Raw genomic sequence first — 7,500 nt, forward strand, 5'->3', positions numbered from 1 at the left:
AGCTAAAATTGGCATTTCAAAGCATAACAGTGCCTTTAAAATAGTTTCTTATTTGACTATAAAAGTTTATATTAACTTATATTGCATTGAATAAGTCAACAGTTGATATATTTGTCCTATATAAAATGTTATGTTTCTAGTTTTGATATATTTGTCCATTATAAAATGTTAGGTTACAAAGAAAGCAATGGCCTCCGCTAGCAGACCCAGGGATCTGGATGCGCACGTCCTGTGTTATAGTAGTCCTTGAGATATATATATATTATATATTATATATATATATCATACACATATATATATATACATATATATACACATATATACACATATATATGTATGTATGTATATTGCTCTTTAAATTCAAGGTTTTGTCATACAATACACACACACACACACACCCACCCACACACACACACACACACACACACACACACACATACATATATATATATACATAAATATATATATTTATATATATATATATATATATATATGTATATATGTATGCATATATATATATATGTATATATTGTAATGATGGGTTAAGTGGCTACATATTCGACGACAGCTCCCGTAAGGACAGAGAATCGATGCACCTTTCACGGGAACGACCACGGCACAGACTCCTCAGATAAACAAAGAAACAAATCCTTCTCTCCCCTTTCACCCACTCCGTCTTCCTCCTCACCCTCCTCCTACTCCGCCTCTTCCTCCTCCTCCTCGGCCTCCTCCTCCTCTTCCTCCCCCTCGTCAAAAAAAAAATAAAAAAAATAAATAAGTACCAGAACAGCCTTGTAAGGACCAATAGGTCTGCTGCTGTTCATTTGTCCTCCAGGTAACTCCATGAAGCTCCTCGGCCTCCTCCTCCTCTTCCTCTCCCTTCTACTCGGCCTCTTCCTTCCTCTCCTCTTCCTCCTTTTCTCCCTCCTCCTCATCATCTTCCTCCTCCTCCTCCTTCACTTCCTCTTCCTTCTCCTCCTCCTCGGCATCCTCCCCCTCTTCCTGTTCCTTCCCCAACTCGGCCTCCTCATTTTCTTCATCCCCCTCCTTCTCTTTCTCCTTCTCCTCCTTCTCCTCCTCCTCTTCCTTGCCCTACTCGTTCCTCCTTCTCCTCCTCCTCCTCCTCCTCCTCCTCCGCCGGCCCCGAGTCCTTATAAGCCCGACGGGCTCCTCTCCTCCTCTGAGCCACGACCCCCAAAGAGGTCGCCGTGCCGTGTACGACCCCCACGCCCTTTCCGACCCTTATCCACTCCCCTAAGCCCCCCCTTTCCCTAATCCCCCCCCGGTCCTCCCATCTGACCGCCTCTTGGTCCTTCCTTCCTCCGTCCGGCTCCGAACGCGAGATTTTATCTTCGAGATCTTTTCTTTCGTAGGTAACCTTCCGCATCATTCTTCGGAACCTATCTGTAAAATCTATTTGTTTTGTTTTTTTTTCGTAGGCAGGCTTCCACTTTTTTTTCGTAGGTAACCTTCCACCTCTTATCTCTCTCCCGGCACTTTCTCACCTTAGCATCTTTCTCTTTCTTTCTTATCTAAATTTCTTTGCCATTTTAGGCTCTCGTGCTACGGCTGTACCCTCGCAACCGTTGACGTGAAAGGTGCAATTTGGTTGACTTCCTGCCCCCATTTCCTGAGAAATTATCTCAGCTGAAGGAAATGGTTTGGCGTTAGCCAAAACAAAATTCGTAAAGGATGCCATAACAACAAAAGGGTTATCATAATCAGACTGTAATTGATCTATTCTGAGGAGTCGAACTCAGATCTCTCAGATTAGTGTCGATCACTATGACCACTGGACTATCACAACAGCCTTCCTCCTCCTCCCCTCCACCACTCTTCACTTCTCTCTTACTCTCTCTCTCTCTCTTTCTCTCTCAATCTTTCCGTCCATTTCCCAATTTCTCTTTATCAATTCCCTCCAATTTTCCTGACACCATCATCTTCTGCCCTCACCTCCCCTCTTGTTGTCAGTTCGTTTCTCCTGCCAACACCACCTCCCGCCCTCACTTCCCTTCCTGTTGTCACCTTATTTCTCCTGCCAACATCTGCCAACAACACCTCCCGGCCTCCCCGTCCCTCCTGTTGTCACCTCCCCACCTCTTGTTGTCACCTCATTTCTCCTGCCAACACCTGCCAACAACACCTCCCGCCCTCCCCCTCCCTCCTGCTCTCACCTCCCCACCTCTTGTTGTCACCTCATTACTCCTGCCAACACCTGCCAACAACACCTCCCGCCCTCCCCCTCCCTCCTGCTCTCACCTCCCCACCTCTTGTTGTCACCTCATTTCTCCTGCCAACACCTGCCAACAACACCTCCCGCCCTCCCCCTCCCTCCTGCTCTCACCTCCCCACCTCTTGTTGTCACCTCATTTCTCCTGCCAACACCTGGCTCCTTGTTGCCTACATCTCCTTCTGCCAACACCTTTGTTGCCTTCTGACACCTTTCCCCCGCTTCTGCCAACAAATGCCACGCCTAAAGCCGTGGAAGTAAAATACTTAATCAAATAAATAATTAGATACTTAATAAATCAATAATGATAAGTAGAAATTAAAAAAACATAAAATATAGATAAAGAAATCAATTGAATAATGATAATGATAAGTAAATTGGAAATAGAATAAAACAAATGACAAAATCAATACTGAAATAATAATAATAGATGAAATGAAAATGAAATATAGTTAATAGTAAAACAGGCAATAAGATGACAATAATAAGAAATAAAACTTTTAAGAATTATAAGATAAATAATAAAAAAATAATAGGTAAAACTGAAAGTAAAAAACACAAATGAATAATAAGTAAAATGAAAATAAGATAAAAATAATAAAATTATAATAAATAAAAAAGATAATGAAAACAAACAGTAAGATAAACAATGAAAAAATAAATGAAAAATAAATAACAAAATAACAAACATAAAACTAAAATATAAAATCAATAACACAATGATATAATAGAAATTAATTATAAAAAGTAAAAAGATAGTAATAATAATAATAATAATAATGATAATAATAGTAGTAATAATGATAATAATAATAAATAAAACTGGTTTTAGACAGAACCAAATTATCAAGGCTGAAGACTCGGAGGGAGGGGAGGGGGAGGGAGAGGAGTGGGAGGTGGAAGAGGAGGATGAGGATGGGGTAATCGGATCTCCTCTTAGCTGAATGAAATCACTTGGAGACACCCACGAGTGTTATCCCAAGCAAATGACATCACGATATCACGTGGGTACGGGGGAACCTGACGTCACCCAGGGGGGGGGGGACCCGAGGGAAGTGTCTGGGGGAAGGGACCCACGGGGGAAGAATACATTCTCTGCCCCCCCCCCTTTTTCGCTCTCTTATGATCTCCGGACTTGGTCCCGGATGTTGGGGGGGGGGAGGGAGGGAAAAGGGTGATTGGGAGTGTGGGGGATTGGGGAGTGTGGGGGGTTGGTGGTGTGGGGGTTGGGGTGGTGTCTGTGGGGTTGAGATTTTGGGGGTTAGAGGGTCGGGGTTGGGGGGTTAGGGGGGGTTACGGAAGATGGCTGTCGCCAAATTCCTTGAAGCTTTGGGGTTTTTGTACGAAGCGGGAAGAAAGAAAGAGAGAGAAAGGACAGAAAGGAAAAGAAAGAAAGAAGAAAAATAAATAAAAAGTGGATGGGTGAGGGGACTGTGACCTGAAATGAACTGTAATAACCTGACCTGTGACCTGGGACGAGCACGCTACCTTCATCCCTCTTGGGAACTCCTGACTCCCTCAAAAACTCCCCTCATTAGCATATGTTACCTTCACTCCAACATGTACTCCCTCTCACTCCACAAGGAGGGGGGGAGGGGGGATTGTGGAGTTCTGGGCCTGTTCTCATCGCAACAGAGAGCGTCTTGAGGTCCGGACGCCATATTTGGAAACCGGGTTGTAAAGCTCCGTGGGATGCTTAAAAAAAAAAAAAAAAAAAAAAAAAAAAAAAAAAAAAAAAGGGGGGGGGGTAGGGAGGAGTGGCAAGTTTAGTCCTACCAGTTGGGTCAGTACAACGTCCGAAAACTACCGACGACGACAACTACCGACAGTCTCAATTGTCGGTCGGTTTGAGGTACGCTGCCGTACCATATGCAGATGCTTGGGTGGATGTTAGATATGCAAATGACAATTTACTACCACCACTACCACAACCACAACCACAACCACCACAAATACCGCTCCCACTACCACCTTCATAATTAACACAACTACAACTACCACAACTACCACGGCCTCCAGTACCACAAGTATCACCATAACTAATACTGCTATTAACACAATTACCGCTACCACAACTACCATGACCACCACTACCAACACCACTACCACAACTACCACCACCACAATTAACACAACTACCACAACTACAACTACCACAACCACTACCACCACTACTACAACTACCACCACTACTAAAACTACTACTAGCACAACTACCACCACTTCCACAACTACCACCACTACTAAAACTACTACTACCACAACTACCACCACTACTAAAACTACTACTAGCACAACTACCACCACTTCCACAACTACCACCACTACTAAAACTACTACTACCACAATTACCACGATCACCACTACTACAGTTGCCACGACAACTACCACAACCACCACTACCACAACTACCACCACCACAACTAACACAACTACCACTTCCAAAACTACCACCACCACAACTATTACAGCTACCACTACCACAATTACCATGATCACCACTACTACAATTACTACTTCAACTACCACCACCACTACTACTACCACAATTACCACCACTACCACCACAACTACCACCACTACAACTAACACACCTACTACCACAACTACTACCACCACAACTCACACAACTAACAACATCACCACCACTACTACCGCCACAACTACCACAACTACCACCACCACCACCAGGTAATAAAAGCTTTCCTTACATTGGGGGCCAGTGTGGTACGGTGGACTGATGGTAATTGACTCGGAGGCTCAGATTGCTCGCTTCTGATTGGTCGGTCTTGACGCCTCCGGGGGTCTGATTGGTCCTTGCAAGTCCTCCTGGATCCTCTCCCCAGACTCTATTCGAAAGACAAAAAATAAATATACAAATAAAATAGAAATAAATAAAATATATAAATCAATAACTTAATAGGTTAATAAATGATTGACCAACATAAATACCAATAAGTAAAGAAATCAACAAATAAAAAAATATATATAAATATAAAAAGAAAAATCAATACATGTCTACACAAATGAACGAATTAGAAAAAAGAAGAAAACAAGATGGACAGACGAAGGGATTAAAAAAAAGAAGAAAAAAAAGAAGAAAAAAAAAAATACAATAAACAAGTAGACTCCGACGACCGAGCTAATCTGGTCTGTAAGTCCTTCTTTGGATTTGGTCTGAAAAAGTCCTTTTTTTGGTCTTAATCTCTTAACACATAATTCACACTTTCAATGAAGCGGACGGTCGTAAGTTAGGCGTCCTGCTAGAACAAGGCTCTAGTGTTCTAAGGAAAAGGAAGCTATTTATGCTCCACGCTTCGGGTAGTGGGTCAATATACACTAGCTATATCTTCCTTTTTATTATTATGATGTTCTTTTTACTTCTATATTTTTTTCTTATTTTCTTTTTACTTTTATTTTTTGCCCTGTTTTACTTTATTTTTTACCCTTTCCACCCTTTTCTTTTACTTTATATATATATATATATATATATATATATATATATACACATATATACACACATATATATATATATATGTGTGTGTGTATATATATATTATATATATATATACATATCTATATATATATATATATATATATATATATATATATATATATATTACTTTGCTTTTGTTTATTATGATTTTTTCCATTTGCTACACCTGTTTTGGTTTTCTATTCCTCTTGTCTTTCACAAATACGACCAATTGTCTCTCTGTTCAGTTTCTAAAACTCGGCAGTTCCCAATACTGAGAACGAAAATATTTGAAACCTGGAAACCCTCTGGGTACCAGAAACCCTTTCTAATCTTCCATTTCGGGAACTCCTTCTCGTTCCGAATATCGGAAACGCTCTTAATTTGAAAATCTCTCTCCATTACAAAGAACAATAGAAAGGACTCTGACTGTTATATTATGCTACAGATCAGCCTTTAACCTTTTCCGACCCTAAGGTCACTCCCTGTAGTCAGGTCATTGCAGAGCAGCAACCCCCAACATCTTATTACTAGGAGGATAAACGAAAGTGGATGGATGGATCGCTGCTTCCCAGCAACCCCTATAATTGATCTCAGCAACCCAGGTTGGGAAACGCTGCGATATTGCATATAATTCCTTTTGGTTCCTAAAAAAAAAAAAAAAAAAAAAATATATATATATATATATATATATATATATATATATACAGTATATATATATATATATATATATATATATATACATAGATATATATAGATATATATATATATATATATATATATACATATACACACACACACACGTATTGTTTTCCTAGTCTCCTATTACGATGACAACGCCGCGACCGTTCTCGTGAAGGGTGCGCTTGTCGTGCTGCTATCTTCACAGGACGATGAACTGTTATTGCAGAGTGTTTAGCGTGTCATATGACACGGGCCGACGCCAGTGGCAGATGAGACACGCCAACCGTGAAGATAACGTCGCGAGGTGACGCAAATATTACGTCTCTGACACGTCTTCCTCTTTGCTCTCTTCTGTTTGTGATGCCAAAATCCGACTCTTTTTTTTGCTCTCTTCTCGTCAATGGTTGTGATGTCATCATCATCTTCGTGTCCTCTTATGTGATGTCATCATCTGAGTCCTCTACTGTGACGTCATCATAAAATATGTGAATCCTCTCCTGTGACGTCATTCTCTGTGAGTCCTCTCTTGTGGCGTCATCTACAATATCTGAATCCTCTCCTGTGATGTCATCCTCTGTGAGTCCTCTCTTGTGACGTAATCATAAAATATGAGTTCTCTCTATTGACGTCATCCTATGTGAATCCTCTCTTGTGACGTCATAATAAAAAAATGTGAGACTTTGTGACGTCACTCTGTGAATCCTCTCTTGTGACGTCATATCATGAGTCCTCTCTTGTGACGTCATATGCGAGTCCTCTTTTATGACGTCACAATCCGCGAGTCCTCTATTCTGACGTCATCATAATATTGCGAGTCCTCTTTCGTGACGTCATCATCTGTGAGTACTTTCTTGTGACGTCACAGGTAGGCTCTCTTTACTTAACTGTTGCTGTAGACTGGCGGCCTTTGAAGGTTTGGTTAAGGTGTTATCACACTGGGAAATTTTTCCTCCGATTGTCGGAGCAGATGTTATCACACTGGGCAATTTCTCCTCCGACTGTCGGAGCAGATTTGCAGCCAGCAGCTTTCGGGAAGGAATCTGATTATAGCTGGAGGAAAACGAATTACCTCCAGCATTTCAAATGACATTCTGCGTCAATTGCTGAGAAA

Source organism: Oratosquilla oratoria, chromosome 6 (genome assembly GCF_046742065.1).
Source record: "Oratosquilla oratoria isolate Oo_2021 chromosome 6, ASM4674206v1, whole genome shotgun sequence".
NCBI classification, from domain to species: domain Eukaryota; kingdom Metazoa; phylum Arthropoda; class Malacostraca; order Stomatopoda; family Squillidae; genus Oratosquilla; species Oratosquilla oratoria.